The sequence below is a fragment of the Jaculus jaculus genome, chromosome 7, assembly GCF_020740685.1.
Source record: "Jaculus jaculus isolate mJacJac1 chromosome 7, mJacJac1.mat.Y.cur, whole genome shotgun sequence".
Lineage (NCBI taxonomy): Eukaryota > Metazoa > Chordata > Mammalia > Rodentia > Dipodidae > Jaculus > Jaculus jaculus.
Genome location: NC_059108.1, coordinates 7,663,862 through 7,679,091, shown reverse-complemented (window position 1 = coordinate 7,679,091; position 15,230 = coordinate 7,663,862). Strand labels below are relative to the sequence as shown.

At 53.0% G+C, this 15,230-nt stretch overlaps 1 protein-coding gene across 1 annotated transcript in view; it reads left to right on the top strand.

Moving 5' to 3' along the window:
- The window catches only part of Vstm2b (V-set and transmembrane domain containing 2B), a 35,515-nt gene that overhangs the window by 10,503 nt on the left and 9,782 nt on the right, over positions 1-15,230 (top strand). The gene's annotated exons all lie outside the window — the stretch shown is intronic.

The window sequence follows — 15,230 nt, the reverse complement described above, 5'->3', positions numbered from 1 at the left end:
GGCTAGCCTGGGCCCTGTCTTCCCCGGTGCCTACCTGCTCTTTAGAAAGGATGTCAAGCCTCCTTCCCTAGGGTGGTGTTAACCAGGAGATGAGTCTGCTTGCTGATGCCTGTGGCGTTTTCTGGACAGATGCTGTAGAAACGCCAATGCCACCGCCCCCCCACCCCCGGCCTCCTCCAGGATAGTGTTTGGCTATATGGCTGGCAGCAAGATGTGCTTAGCAACAGGAACGCCCTCAGGGGCTAATGGGAGTGAGAGGCTAGGCCATGTCTGTGCCCTCCATGAGATGGCACCTGAGACACAGATGTGCCACGCCCAGGCGGAGACTTGTTTTGGGAAATTATTGCCTGTTTTGTTGGGTCATTATCACTGTGCAGGTTAAATATGAACGCCTTCTTGGACTGGCTAAAGTTCACTCTGGTTCTAAAGTTCCTCAAGAGGGTTTTCGTTGACACCCAATATCTGTTCAAAGTAAGAAGCTGCGTCAGTCACTGTGGTAGTTGGAATATGTGTCCCCACAGACTCACGTGTCACTAGGTGGGTCGGTCTAATCTCCAGCCCCAAGGTATACAGAGCAGTCCAAGTTCTGGGGCTGGAAGTCGGGGTGGGGGGGGGGTCTTCGCAGCTGGCTGCCCCATTCATGCTGGCTGCCTTTGATGTTTATGAGCCACTTGGTAGTTTCTCTCTGCTTGGATGTACGGAAGCTTCTTCCGCCATTGATGGACCTTCTCCCCAAGATCTGTAAGCTTGAAATGAACCCCTTCCTCCCCCGAGCTGGTGTGAATGTCCATCCCAGCGACGTGAGACTATCCACAATGGTCACTGTGTCCAAAGAGAACAGAAGCCACTTAACGGAGGAAAGGTTGATCTGAGTTCACCGCTCCAAAGGGTTCAGTCATGGTGACGAAGATGTGGCAGCCAGTTCTGCAAGTGGCATGAGGAGCTGACAGAGGCAGCTTCTCACGGGGCACCCACCAGGAAGCAGAGAGCTCAGGCCGGAAGTGGGGCTGGGCTGTAACCCCAAAAGCCAGCCCTCAGTGGCCCACCTCCTCCAGGCACGCCTCACACATCCGAGGTTCCACAGCCTCCCACACAGTGCCACCAGCCGAGGACCAAGTGGGGAGCATTTCACATTCAAGCCGTAACCAAAGCCGGAGTGGACATTTCAGAAGCCCTTTTTCCTTGCCTCTCTACAGTAGAGGGGTCCTTTTCTGTCCACCTCAAAGGTGACCAGCCTCTAGGAGGACTGCAGTGAAAGGGGACAGACCACACAGGGATCCCTGAAGGCCAGCTGTCAACAAGACATGAGTCCCGACATGGGGGTACCCGGTGTGTGCTAGGCATCAGAAATAACCCTAGTCATTCAGGCCTCCATTCTGGTAGAAGACCCAGACCTGAAAGATGCTAGGAGCTCAGGAGCGAGTGACAGCCACCACCACTTCCAGCCTTTCCTTGTTTCTCATCATTCCCTACTGTCCACCATCTCCTCCATAGTCAGGACAGCAAAGGAATGCCAACTCGCTCATTGTGGGCTTGCTGTCTTTTTTGTAATGCCTAGAGCATTGTAAATAAACACCTCTTCACTCCAGATCAGGCACCAGCAACAGACCAAAGAAATGATTTCACCCAAGTTCCGCTTAGTGAGCCAGGCAGTTTTGTGGGGTTACTTATAGGAACGTGGGTGACTCAGAGGTAGCTGCCTCACCAGCGTGAGTGAAGGCTCAGACTCAGGGAAACTCAACACTATGTGAGTCTTCACCCGGCCACAGTTGTCACTGCTGGCATAACCTGGGGGAAAGGACTTTGGGCATCTTGTAAATACCAGCTTGCCTTACTTGTGAGAGAATCAGGAGGCCCCTGCCCTCCCTGCAGGAGCCTTCTGGCCTCTACCTTTCGTAAGTCACGTGTGTCCCATTCTCCAGGGGCTGGAGTCCACTCTCCTGTTCCCCTCAGCCAGAGGGCAGCTGACAGGATCACAGAAGATCATCTGTGTGGATATTAGCTCCTTTTCCCGGCTCTGTGACCAAAAGACCTGACAGAAACGGGGAAGGAGCGGTTTCTGTGGGCTCACAGTTTCAGGAGCATCAGCCCATCGGGGCAGGGAGGGTCTGGCAGGGCAGAGCAGTTCCCGTCATGGTGGGTCGGGAGGCTGGGGAAGGGGCTTCTGGGGCTTGCTTCTCTTCCTTGTCTTTCCACCCAGGCCTCCAGCCACTGGGGGTGGTGCCGCCCACATGCATGGTGGGCTCACAGACAAACCCCGAGTGCCCCGCCGCATCTCTAGGTGTTTCTATTCCAGTCCGTTGACAGTGAAGACCAGCTGAAAGAGGGGGTTGGTATAGCTTCAAGCCCAGTGCCTAGGAAACACTCAATAGATGGTGCCTGTTGTTATTACAAGCTTTTTTGTGGGGCAGCATTAAGGGTCCATGTGGTCTAATCAGCTGAACAGTGCATCCACAGTTACTTCTCCTCCTGCTCACTGGGTGACAAGCATCCTGCAGGTAAGGGTAGAGGGGCAAGTTGGTGAAGTTTTGGAACAGCGAGTACAGAGGATTGCAAATGCGCAGGGAGCTGCTACTTTTTTATGCTCTCTCTCCCTGCCATTTTCAGGGCATGAGCAGGAAATGAAGGTGCATGTCATGGCCTCATCCTTTGCCTGGCCAGGGCCATTTTCTGAGAGTCAGGAGCCTGCTTCTTGGTGAGGACAGTTTCCTTATAGCCACTCATGTTCCGCCCACAAGCAAACGAGCACCCACATTCTCACAGGTGCCCTGTTGGCCTGGCTTTGCCAACACAGGTCTTTGGGAAAGTCACACCGTGTGGTGCCTGGTTGGGCATTGCTGCCCAGGCTGCCATCATTGGGTTGGGGGTGGGTGCCATCGTAATGCAAGGAGGTGAGGACAGAGCGCGAAGATGCGGAGCTTGGAGGGGAGGGCGGACTTCGTAGCACTGGTCAGCTGCGTCTCCATGCAGGATGGAGCTGAGAGAAGAAGGCGCCTGGTGATGTCTGGTAGATGCAGAGCCTCAGGGGAAGGCCTGGAATGCTGGGAAGGGGATAGCTGTAATCACCTGCAGGGGGTGACAAGAGCCACTTGTGTTGGGAAGAGCCGCATCCTGTGTTCCTGCCTTTGGGGGTAGATGTGTGCGTGATGGAGCCCTGGGCCACCCTTACAAGCTCAGGGCTTGCTCTGGCTCTTCCATCGTGCTCCTGCACCTTGGGGTTCATTCTTCTTGTTGTTATGTTTTGTTTGGCTGTTTTGAGGTAGCGTCTCACTTTAGCCCAGGCTAGCCTCATATTCACCTGCCCTCAACCCTCCAGAGTGCTGGGAGGAAGGTGTGCGCCACCACGTCTGGCTTTTTGTATGTTGTTTTTCATCCTTAATTCTGTTCATCTTTCTCACTGTGGCAGCTAAGCCTGATCATTGCCAGTGAAAGTGCTGCATGGCACCCAGGGACTAGTGAGAAGGCAGGATGAAGAAACCCCTGGGAGTATTGGGTGCTTGGGTGGACCGCCAAGAGGCAGGAGGCCGGAGGCCTCCTTCCTGCTCCACCTTTCCACAGCAAACTCCAGCCCCTTCCACTTCCTGGAGCTAGATAGTACCAGACAGAGAGTCCCTCCCTCTGCTAACCTTCATCCCCTGACCTCAGCTCTCCTCAGGAGCAGGAGGCCCAGCTGTAATGTCCGTTCTTTATAGTGACTTTTATTACAATTGATTTGTGTATAAATGGTCGCTTAGCCCAGAAGTGTCTTTAGTAAACCCAGGGATGGGAGCTGACATAGTGGCAGTGTGCCCGTGGAGCTGGGCATGGGGTTTCTGCCCACACGCGTCTGGTCTGGTCCAGGCCATGGGGCAGGCCTGCAGAGCCAGGTAGAGTTGTCCCATCTCTGAGATAAGCTCGTGGTCTACCGCAACGGCCACACAACAGGGGACACTTAGAAAGTGAACTAAGCGCTCCTCTAGGACACAAGAGGGCCTGGAAAAAGCTGGGGTGAGGGTAGCTGGTAGTTGGGAAAATGGCTTTTATGATATGCTGGCCAAAGCGCTCACCTGTGGCCTGAGCTTCTAGAAGTTCCTTGATGCACCTTGGGGCTCCAGCCATTCCTTCCCTGGAACGCATGACTTCTGTGCTTCCACTGTTCAGTTTCATTAGGCCTGCGACTCCATTCATTCATTCATTCATTCATTCGGTGAGTGTCTACAAGGCGTCTTGTGTAGGTAGGAACTATCCTGTACCAAATGAGCATAATATGAATATGGACGGTGATGGTCCTGAGAAGCGAGAAGGGAGAGGCAGACCCATGCTCCAGTTATGGCTGTATGTTAAAGGGCAGGCCCACGTGTTCTGGGAGTTAAGAGCAGGACGCCCTGACCCTGGGAAGTGAGGTTGGAGCCATGATCTCCTTGGAGACAGTTCACAGTTGGCTAGGGAGGCCCCAAGCAGCCGGCTGTCAGAACTCCAGATTGATAAGGGCTATCCGCCCTGGAAAGGAGATCCCCGTGGGGGTGCGGCGGGCTGACTGCTGTGAACTACCAGCTCAGTCATCTGCAGAGGGGGCACTGTGCCTCGCTAAACCTCGAGGGCACCCAAGCTCGAGAGCCTGAGGATTGTGCCTGGAAAGGTTTCACAGCCTGTAGGCCAGAAGGTGACAGTTTAACTGCACTTCCCAGAGAGTGTCCCTTTTATTTTATTTTTTATATTTTTATGAGAAAGAGAGAAAATATATTGCAGACTAGGGCCTCTTGGCACTGCAATCGAACTCCAGACACATGCGCCACCTTGTGCACATATATGACCTTGTGTTCATGCATGACCTTGTACATCTGGCTTATGTGGGTTCTGGGGAGATGAACCCAAGTCCTTAGGCTTTGCGGGCAAGCGCCACAGCTGCTAAGCCATCTCTCCAGCCAGAGAGTGTCCTTTTTATTTTTTTTTTAATTTTTTTGTTCATTTTTATTTATTTATTTGAGAGTGACAGACACGGAGAGAAAGACAGATAGAGGGAGAGAGATAGAATGGGTGCGCCAGGGCTTCCAGCCTCTGCAAACGAACTCCAGACGCGTGCGCCCCCTTGTGCATCTGGCTAACGTGGGACCTGGGGAACCGAGCCTCGAACCGGGGTCCTTAGGCTTCACAGGCAAGCGCTTAACCACTAAGCCATCTCTCCAGCCCAGAGAGTGTCCTTTTTAAATACATGCTGTTGCATATCCTGGGTAAGGTGCTTGGCCCTGGAGATTCAGAGATGGTTTGGGGATGCAAGAGAGCTGGCTCTGGGAAGTTCAAAGGAGCAATGGAAATGGAGAACAGGTTGATGTCTACCCTTGGACCCCAGCCTCTCGAACATTGGAGGGACCACTCAGTAGGGCTTTGGAAAAGAAACCTAAGCAAAGAGTGGGCGTGAGCCGGGCACACGACCTCCATCTTTGCTGTTCCCCACCCTTGCTCCGTGCCATTCTGCTCCGGTGCCCTGTGAGCATTCTCCTCCTCTGTTCCAGCCCGGGTGCTTCCTCAGCCCTCAGTAAAAGTTACCTAGAACTCACCTGGATCTTATTCAAGAAGACCAAACTGTTATCACACCAGCCAAAGGCTGCTTAAACTACTGGGGGCCTGGAGTGGGTGTAGGATGCCCGGCCTCGGGCGTCTTCCCCCGCATCGTGGCGCTGGTGATGCTGATGTGTCGTGACACTCAGGGGGTCCAAAAAAGCAAACCCTCAGCAGAACAAGCACTGGCCTAGAAGCTCGTGTGACAGCGGGGGCCTTGCTGCCATGATTGTGGCCGTGGACAGCCCTTCTCCTCCCTTTAGCCTTCTCCTCCAAAGAATAGGAGGGGGGATGATAAGATTTTGTTTCTGGTTTGGGCTTGGTTTTGATTTTTTTTTTTTTTAATTTTTGATGTTTGATCCAGGCTCTCACTCTGCATACAAAACTGGCTGTGACCTCATGATTTTCCTGCCTCAGCTTCCTCAGTGCTGGAATTATAGATGGAGTCACCATGCCGAGATTTGGTTGATAGCTTCTGAATTGAGGAATTCTTACTTCATGGTGGTGCATGACTGCACTTGGAAGGCTGGGGGTAGGAGGATCATGAATTCAAAGCCAGGGCTGGAGAGATGGCTTAGTGGTTAAGGCGCTGGCCAGCGAAGCCCGAGGGCCTATGTGCTTCTCTCCTGATGGAGCGCGCATAAGCCAGACTCACAAAGGTGAGGCAAGTGCAAGGTCGCACAGGCCCACTAGGTGGCGCAAGCGTCTGGCGTTTAATTGCAGTGGCTGAGGCCCTTGGCTAATCCTCAATCTCCCCCCCTTTCTCTCTCTCTCTCTCTCTCTCTCTCTCTCCCTCTCTCTCTCTCTCTGTCTCTGTCTCTGAAAAAAAGAAAGACAGAGAAAAAAAGAAAAAGAAAAGAATGCAATGCCAGACTAGAGTACATAATAAGATGAGAAGGGATGTGGGGAGAGGAAGAAGGATTGATTTTGAGAAATTTGAGGAAGGGATGTGAAATGTCATCCCACCTTACCCTTCTTCATTCAAAACAACTGGGCTTTTGTCTATTTTCTGTTTTAGTGAAGAAAAGAAAAACTCATGTACTTGAAAATTACCACATAGCCGGCACTCAAGGCTTATGTCACTTGTAGTCTCAGTTACAACCAGAGCTCCTAGAAGCCGTTCTGTCCGTCCTCCTTCCTCCCGTGGCAGCGCTCAGAAGGCAACAGTTGTCTGTGGGACCCTGGTCACTGGATGTGGGAAGGAGAGTCTGGCACTGCCTGGTCCCCATGGGGTCCACTGTGGGCTGCGGCACCACACTGAGTAGAGGAGTGGACAAACATGCATCTGGAATGTAGTGCGTGCTTAATGCAGGCCACCGTTGTGGGCCAGCTTGGTGAAAAGGAGCCATTTTGTAGTTTGGCATTACAAATTAGTACTGGAAGCTGTTGCAGGGTGTGTCGTAAGGTCCTGGTTATGTCTGGCTGGATCCCACATCATTAAAGACTAACATGACCAAACACACACGCACACACGCACACACACACACAGCAGTATTTCATGTTGCAGTCTAGCCTACAGAGTCATATTTTAATGGGTGACATATCCTGAGCAGCTCCTCGGTGTTCATTTTATTTAATGAGCACATGCTATGGATTTTTTCAGAGCATTCTCCCTGTGCAATTAAAATGCATTAACTATTGGAGCTAAATTAAATTTGTAAAGAGAAGTCCTTAGAGAAAAGCAGAATTATCCAGGTACCACTGAGCCAGAGAACACAGAAGGTTGTAAAGGGGAAGAAATGGGTGAGACTGGGGGGTGCTGGCCTGCAGATACTATCTGATGTCCTCCGTGCCCTTGGCCACGCTTGGCCAGCTCTGCTTGGAGTGGAAGGAGGCTGGGACCTGAGCTCTGCCTTGAGCAGCCTGTATGGGGCTGCGATTGCGGGACCCCTCTGCCTGCTGTGGGGGATCTGGAGCCCTCTGACTCGAGGATCATGAAAAATGTGAAGGGGGGGGGGATGCCCTCAGACTATTGAGATTGAAATGGGCTGGGCGGAGGGCAGTGCCTCCATCCTGCCACTGCGTTCCCCGGGCAGCACGCCAGAATCTGCAGGTCTGCTCTCAGATTGGGAAGTAGACTTCGGCAGCCTAGAGTTCCCAAACCATCTTCTCAGAAGCCTATACAGACCACTAGCTTCAACCAGTTCACATCCTGACATGTCTGATTACTGCAGTGCTGAGGATCAAAGGTCTTGTGTATGCTAGGCAAGCATTCTACGGCCACACCACCCCCAGCCACTCCCTGGTTTATCCTAGGAAAGCACTCTACCAGTGAGCCACTCTCCCAGCCTCTAATGGCTTTAAATATCTTCATTCCATGGAGCATTAGCTTGAGAAAGAGATTCTACTGCCTTTTATTTAAAAACAACTGAGGGCTGGAGAGATGGTTTAGTGGTTAAGGCACTTGCCCGCAAAGCCTGAGGACCCATATTGAACCCTCCAGATCCCACATAAGTCAGACTCACAAAGGTGAGAGCAGCACAAGGTTGCACGTGACCACTAGGTGGCGCAAGAGTCTGGCGTTCAATTAAAGTGACTGAGGCCCTGGTGCACCAATTCTCTCTCTCTCTCTTTTAAAAAAAGAAAAAAAAACAACTGATATAGTGCAAATATATAGGTACATATAAATACATACAGTATGAAATATATAAAATCTGCAAATATTTTGTAAACACAGATGCCCTATTTTCTACTGAGAGAACTTGGACTAGTCTATCAGACCGTCACATAATACAATGAAACACTTTAATAAAGAAATTGGAATGGAAGGAAAAAGAAGGTCAAATGACGTGAAGAGTTTGAGACTGAGATGGATTTGAGTCACGGGCTGTTGGAAGGTCGGATCGCTGGGCCCTGAGCTCCCTGAGGACCCTGGGGCGGTGTCCCAGGCCGGCTCCTTTGGAGGAGGCTGTGCAGGAAACCCGTGGCTACTGCCCTGCCATGTGGCCAGCCAGGGAATCTGAGAACGATGTTCCTTCATCCCGCACACACTGCATCTTGCCGTCGTGGGCAGTGTGCTGAGAGATGGGGAGGCACCCAACTGGCACCCATGGTCTGCCCCTCTCCATGACACACCCTCCAGCAGAAGGGATGGACGCCAGGAAGCAAACACAGTCATGACCAGAGGAAAGAGAGCTTGCTCTGGGGTCACTGGGACAAGGGAGCCTCTGGCCCAGTGTCTAAAGGGAGCTTGGCATGAGGGGAGGCAGGTGGGTGAGAGAGTGGGGAGATGGAGTTGAAAGGTGGCTGCATGCCATACTGAAAAGGCGGCAAGAGAGACAGCGGCAGGGCAAGATACCAACGGAGTCAAAGGTGCCTTCGGGTCACTTTATGGCGGGGCGGGGCCGCTCTGGGCAGGGCAGGTAAGCACGAGGGGGTTCTGGAGTGGACAGAGAAGGGCGATAGATTGGGGTGAACAGCATGGGCAAAGGCCTTGGGTTAAGAGAACCTGGCATGCGCAGCCAGCCTCCGAGAGGGGGGTCTGTGTACCTGGAACACTGGGGCCCTTGGGGGAGGCAGGTGAAGATCTGTCCCAGAGACTGGTGAGCCTGGAGGATTCAGCAGTACCAGGAAGTCACTGGTCAGACCCCTCTACCAGCTGAAGAACTTCAGGCAAGTCACTTAAGGTCTCCTGGACTCAAGTATGAAATGGGGAAATGGGTTTCACTTCCTAAGCCATTGAGAGAGTTACAGGACAGAATCCTCACAAGGGGCTGAGTATGTATGGTTCCTGCCACTGGGAATCGTTAGGGTACCTATTTACACCCCATGGCCCCAAAGGCTGTTACATCCAGAACAGTGGAGAGACTCTGTGTATGAAGTCTGAACCCTGCGTTGAGAGAGGCAGCCCAAGCATCTCTGCTTGGCAAACATCCCCCCATACCCGCTGTGGGCAGGGCTGTTCCTGATTGTGGATCCACAGGCTGCCTGACCACAGGGGGTATGAGGATGCTTGCCAAGCAGAGAGGCTGGCGGGGACTGCCTGTCTTAGTGGTGGAACAGCTGGCTGGGATCCTCCAGTGAGGGGCTAGGGGCGTGGCTCAGTGGTAAAGCTCTTGCCTCAAATCCACCAATGAGGGGCTTGGGGCATGGCTCAGAGATTCAGAGATAGAGCACTTGTTAAAATCCACCAGTGACGAGCTAGGGACATGGCTCTGTGGTAGAGAGCTTGCCTAAAATCTACCATTGAGGGGTTAGGGGCATGGCTTAGTGGTAGAGTACTCTAGAATCCACAGTGAGGGGCTGGGGGCGTGGCTCAGAGTTAGAACACTTGTCTAGAATCCACAGTGAGGGGCTGGGGGCGTGGCTCAGTGGTAGAGCACTTGTCTAGATTCCACAGTGAGGGGTTGGGGGTGTGGCTCAGAGGTAGAGCACTTGTCTAGAACCCACAGTGAGGGGCTGGGGGCGTGGCTCAGAGGTAGAGCACTTGTCTAGAATCCACAGTGAGGGGCTGGGGGCGTGGCTCAGAGGTAGAGCACTTGTCTAGAATCCACAGTGAGGGGCTGGGGGGCGTGGCTCAGAGGTAGAGCACTTGTCTAGAATCCACAGTGAGGGCTGGGGGCGTGGCTCAGAGGTAGAGCACTTGTCTAGAACCCACAGTGAGGGGCTGGGGGCGTGGCTCAGAGGTAGAGCACTTGTCTAGAATCCACAGTGAGGGGCTGGGGCCGTGGCTCAGAGGTAGAGCACTTGTCTAGAATCCACAGTGAGGGGCTGGGGGCGTGGCTCAGTGGTAGAGCACTTGTCTAGAATCCACAGTGAGGGGCTGGGGCATGGCTCAGAGGTAGAGCACTTGTCTAGAATCCACAGTGAGGGGCTGGGGGCGTGGCTCAGAGGTAGAGCACTTGTCTAGAACCCACAGTGAGGGGCTGGGGGCGTGGCTCAGAGGTAGAGCACTTGTCTAGAATCCACAGTGAGGGGCTGGGGGCGTGGCTCAGAGGTAGAGCACTTGTCTAGAATCCACAGTGAGGGGCTGGGGGCGTGGCTCAGTGGTAGAGCACTTGTCTAGAATCCACAGTGAGGGGCTGGGGACGTGGCTCAGAGGTAGAGCACTTGTCTAGAATCCACAGTGAGGGGCTGGGGGCGTGGCTCAGTGGTAGAGCACTTGTCTAGAATCCACAGTGAGGGGCTGGGGGCGTGGCTCAGAGGTAGAGCACTTGTCTAGAATCCACAGTGAGGGGCTGGGGGCATGGCTCAGAGGTAGAGCACTTGTCTAGGATCCACAGCGAGGGGCTGGGGGTGTGGCTCAGAGGTAGAGCACTTGTCTAGAATCCACAGTGAGGGGCTGGGGGCGTGGCTCCGGGGTAGAGCACTTGTGTGGCATGTGCAGAGCCATGGGTTCAATCCTCGGCACTACATAAAATGTCAGATGAAGCCCCATTGTTTTGTGTAATTGGCATGTACTAATAAAACACAATGAAACAAGTTGCCATGAATATTAAGATTCATGAGGAAAATCTCTCTTCTCCCCCTTGCATGAAATTAACCTGGGGTTGGGGACATGGCATTAACCTAGGGATTTGAGCTAAGGCCCATGAGGAAGGTGACTTTCTGCTCTTTGGTCCCAAGAGGGCCATAAGTGGAGGCAACTGTCTGTTATGTGGGCAGAAGCTAGACTGATTTTAGTGCGTCCTTTGGCTGTCAAGATTTAGCAAATAAAAACATAGGATGCCACACTGAGCTTCTATTTCAGAGAAATAACTAACGACACCTTAATATAAGGTCCATGAGATGTCTGGGAGATGCGGGTACTAAAATCTATTCATTGCCTCAAATTTAACTGTGAATCCTATATTTTGTCTGGCAACATAAGGCTTTAGGCAAGTTACTTCACTTTCTTGGATCTGTTTCCTCATTTATAAAACCAGGATAAAAGAGTAACAGCTGGTGGGGTGGTAGCTACACCTGTGATCCCAGCATGTGGAAGCTGAGGCAGGAGAATTCCATGCCCCAGGACAGCCTGGGCTACCTCGTAAAGGCCACGGGGACAGCGTATGCATATTGGTACTGGTACTTCTGTGCCTTAGTGCTCAGAGCTGGCTCCCCGGCTCCCAGCGAAGACCTAAGTGATGGGACAGACCTGGACGGGCTGGAAAGAGGTCCAGTCATTGCGCAGGCTCAGCTCAGGTGCCGGCAGAGGCAGAGCACGTGGCTGGTGGGTGGGGGCGGGACAGTGCCGTGATGGAGAGGTTGTTTCCTGGGAAGGACTGTCGAGAAACCCTAACGGTGGCACTAAGGTGATAGCTCTTCCCTCTGTGTGCAGACAGGGACCTCCGTCCAAGACTGAGCACCTCAGGGCACATTCTGCAGGCGCAGGCAAGGAGCAGGGTGGTCACTGGCAGTGATGAAGGGAGGAAGGTGCTTCTGGAGGGTGCTGTCACCCACAGGCTGTGGCAGGAAAAGTGAGAGCCAGCTCCTGGTTTGGGGTTTGGGTGCGAAGCATTCCGCAACAAAGACTGCCGTGGTCTCCAGACCAGATGAGAGGCACTTGCACCACGAAGGTGCTAACTTCATCCGTTAATGAAGCAACTAACCTGCCGTTGCCGTTCATACGTGAGCGTCGATAGGAGAGGGGTCTGGTTGGAGGAGGTAGGCAGGGCGAGAGCGGCTTCACGGGGCATCTCTTGCCCTGTCCCCTGGCCTGCGTTCTCCCCTCCCCACCCCCTCTGTTTTCTGGTTGCCAGGAGGTGAGTTTTCCTCCACCACACCCTGTCACCATGATGTTCCCCCTTCACCATAGCATGGGATAGCAGGTCATGGACTGCAACCATAAGCCAAAATGCATCCTCCTCCTAGAAGCTGATTTGCTCAGGTGTTTTGTCGCGGTAGGAAAAAGTGACTAGCGTGCCCAGCCCAGGAGCACCTAGGCTCCTTTCTCCTCTGTTGTGGTCAGGTTCGCGTTGCGGTCAGGTTCGCGTTGCTGTTATAAGTCACCCAACCAAGAGCAGCTTGTGGGAAAAAAGAGGTTTATTTTGGCTTTACAGGCTCGAGGGGAAGCTCCATGATGGCAGGGGAAATGATGGCATGAGCAGAGGGTGGACATCACCCCCTGGCTGACATCAAGTGGACAATAGCAACAGGAGAGTGTGCCAAACACTGGCAAGGGGACACTGGCTATAACACCCATAAGCCTGCCCCCAACCATACACCGCCTCCAGGAGGCGCTAATTCCCAACTCTCCATCAGCTGGGAACCCAGCATTCAGAACACCTGAGTTTATGGAGGACGCTGGAATCCAACCAGCACATCCTCCCGCTCCCTAGACGCGAGCACGGTGCCTGTGCAAAGCCAGGCGCTGGCTCCGCAGGGCAGCCGGCAAGAGGAATCAGCCAAAGCAAGAGGCTCCACAGGCCTGAGTGCAAGACAGGGCAGCGGGCGCCATCAGCACAGGTCACAAGTCCACATCTCACCTGCTGTCCATGGCTCCATGTCCCACACTGGACTCCTCCGTGAAGATCTCCATCTCCTTTAAGACACAGCAACATTAGTTAGTTGCACCTAGTTTTTTTTTTTTTTCCTGGCCCATATTAATTTAATGGTATAAATAAATGAATTCTACCCAAACAACCTCCCTCCATGTGCAATTTATTCCTAGCTGACTCCCTTCAGATGAATATCCATGAAGAGGCTTTAGCTGAAATGTCAGCATGGGCAACTGTCTTGCACACGCTATTTTACCACTCAGCAGCAAGCTGGACCCCTACAGCATCCTGGTAAGAGCCAAGAGCTGGGCCCCGCCAGGAAGGTCGTGCCACATCGGGCAAAGGGCTTGTCCACTGTATGCTGTATGGTGACCCAGTGGGATGGAAGCCCCTCCCTGGGTCCTGCATCAGGGCTGGCTCAGAGGCTGCAGACTCAGACACTGGCAGCGTGCAGAGAATGGGGGCCGGAAGTGAAAGAAAGAGACTACACAGGGACCCACTGCCCGGGCACAAGGATGGTGGCTGGCAGCTTACCCGGGCCTAAGCGATGGGCAGGAGGGAGCCAGGACGCAGAGAAGCCTGCCAGGAAGGACAGCGAGGCTCGGTGGGAAAGTGGGAGCAAGGTGACTGATGCTTGGTCCTTTGCAGAATCTATGCTTTTATGTCCGCTTAGAATTTGTAATTTTGAAGACTCAGGGCGCAATCTCAACCCTTTTGCTCTCGGCCCTGGCTACCTTGACCTCTGAACTCTGCAGAAGATGGTTGTTTTGTCTTGTTTTGTTTTGTTTTGTTTTGTTTTGTTTTGTTTTGTTTTGTTTTGTTTTGTTTTGTTTTATCAGCCAGGCTGGGTGTGGGGGAGGTAGGAACATCACGAGAAAGAGTGAAGGGCCAGCTTCCAGAAGTGCCCAATGCTGCCCTTGGCATTGGCCTCAGCTTCTGGGTGATCTGCAGAGGGACGGTACGTGACCTTGACCTTAGCGAGGATATTGCCTATGTCCTGTCTTTGTTTTCCACTGCCTGAGTGCCTGCAGATTGGTATGCATAACGCCCTGGCCCTGGGATGCTCAGAGAGAGTTCTTCAGAGAGGTGGCCATCTGCTGCCGTCAGAGTGAGGCTCAGCGTAGCTGGGACAAGGGGGATGGCCAAGTCAGGTGATGAGAAACAGGGAGTAAGAGCTGTTTCTAGAAAAACAGGCCCCTCTCCGGCTTTGAATGAACGTTCAAGATCAAGCCCAGCCAATGAGGCATCTGCTACGTCTCGTTCTCAGAGGCCGCAGAAGAGGAGAGAAGTAGAATTGCACATCAGCACTCCGCAGGCCCCCATCTAGGGCAGTCAGCTTAGGCCCCTAACTTTTCCAGCCAAGAAGCCCATTCTGAAAGATCGGTTAGAACCCACACAGGGCGACACACCCGTGTGCGGCCACGGCCTGTTCAACAGATCAGGGCCTCACTCGCCTGCCCTCCTAGTGGGTCCTGCTGATGGTCCAGCAAGGCTTACCAGCGGAATGGCTTTGCCCATGCCACCAGCCCATAGACCATTTCTGCAGCTGGCTGCGCGCACGCACGCGTGCGCACACACGCACACACACACACACACACACACACACACACACGTCACGTTCTGCACGGTTCCGGAGAGTGAAGCGAAGCCTATGTCTCCAATTTGAGTTGAGCTCCACTCTCTCGGGCTGTTGAGGCTGGAACCAGCCTGCTGACCTAAAAAATATAACTTCCCCCAGGATTCTCAAACCTGATAAAAAAAAAAAAAAAAAGAAAACTGCTGCCTGAGGGAAACTCTGGGAAAACAGACAGACAAACAAACAGCCTGGCTATGCGTAGCATGGTAACATGTGTTTTCAAGCCACTTACCAGGCTGTCCTCCCCCGGCTCTGCTACAGCTGGCTGTACTTAGGCAGACAGCGGGCTGAGCGGGGGGCTCCTCTCAGGCTGTACACAGAGCAGACCCCCTCAGCCCACGTGGGTCCTGGCCAGAGTGTGGATGACCTCAGGCCCACTGGCAGACTTTTGTCACTGTGATGACACATCATAGTGAGCAAGGATAATTTTTTTTAATTTTTCATTTATTTATAAGCAGAGAGAGATAGAAGAGAAACAGAGAGGACTCCAGATGCATGTGCCACTTTGCGCATCTGGCTTTATGTGGATACCGGGGAATCGAACCTGGGTTGTTAGGCTTATAGGCAAGCACCTTAACCACTAAGCAATATCTGCAGCCCAAAAGGCTATTTTTTTTTTAATTTTGGCTCACCGTTTC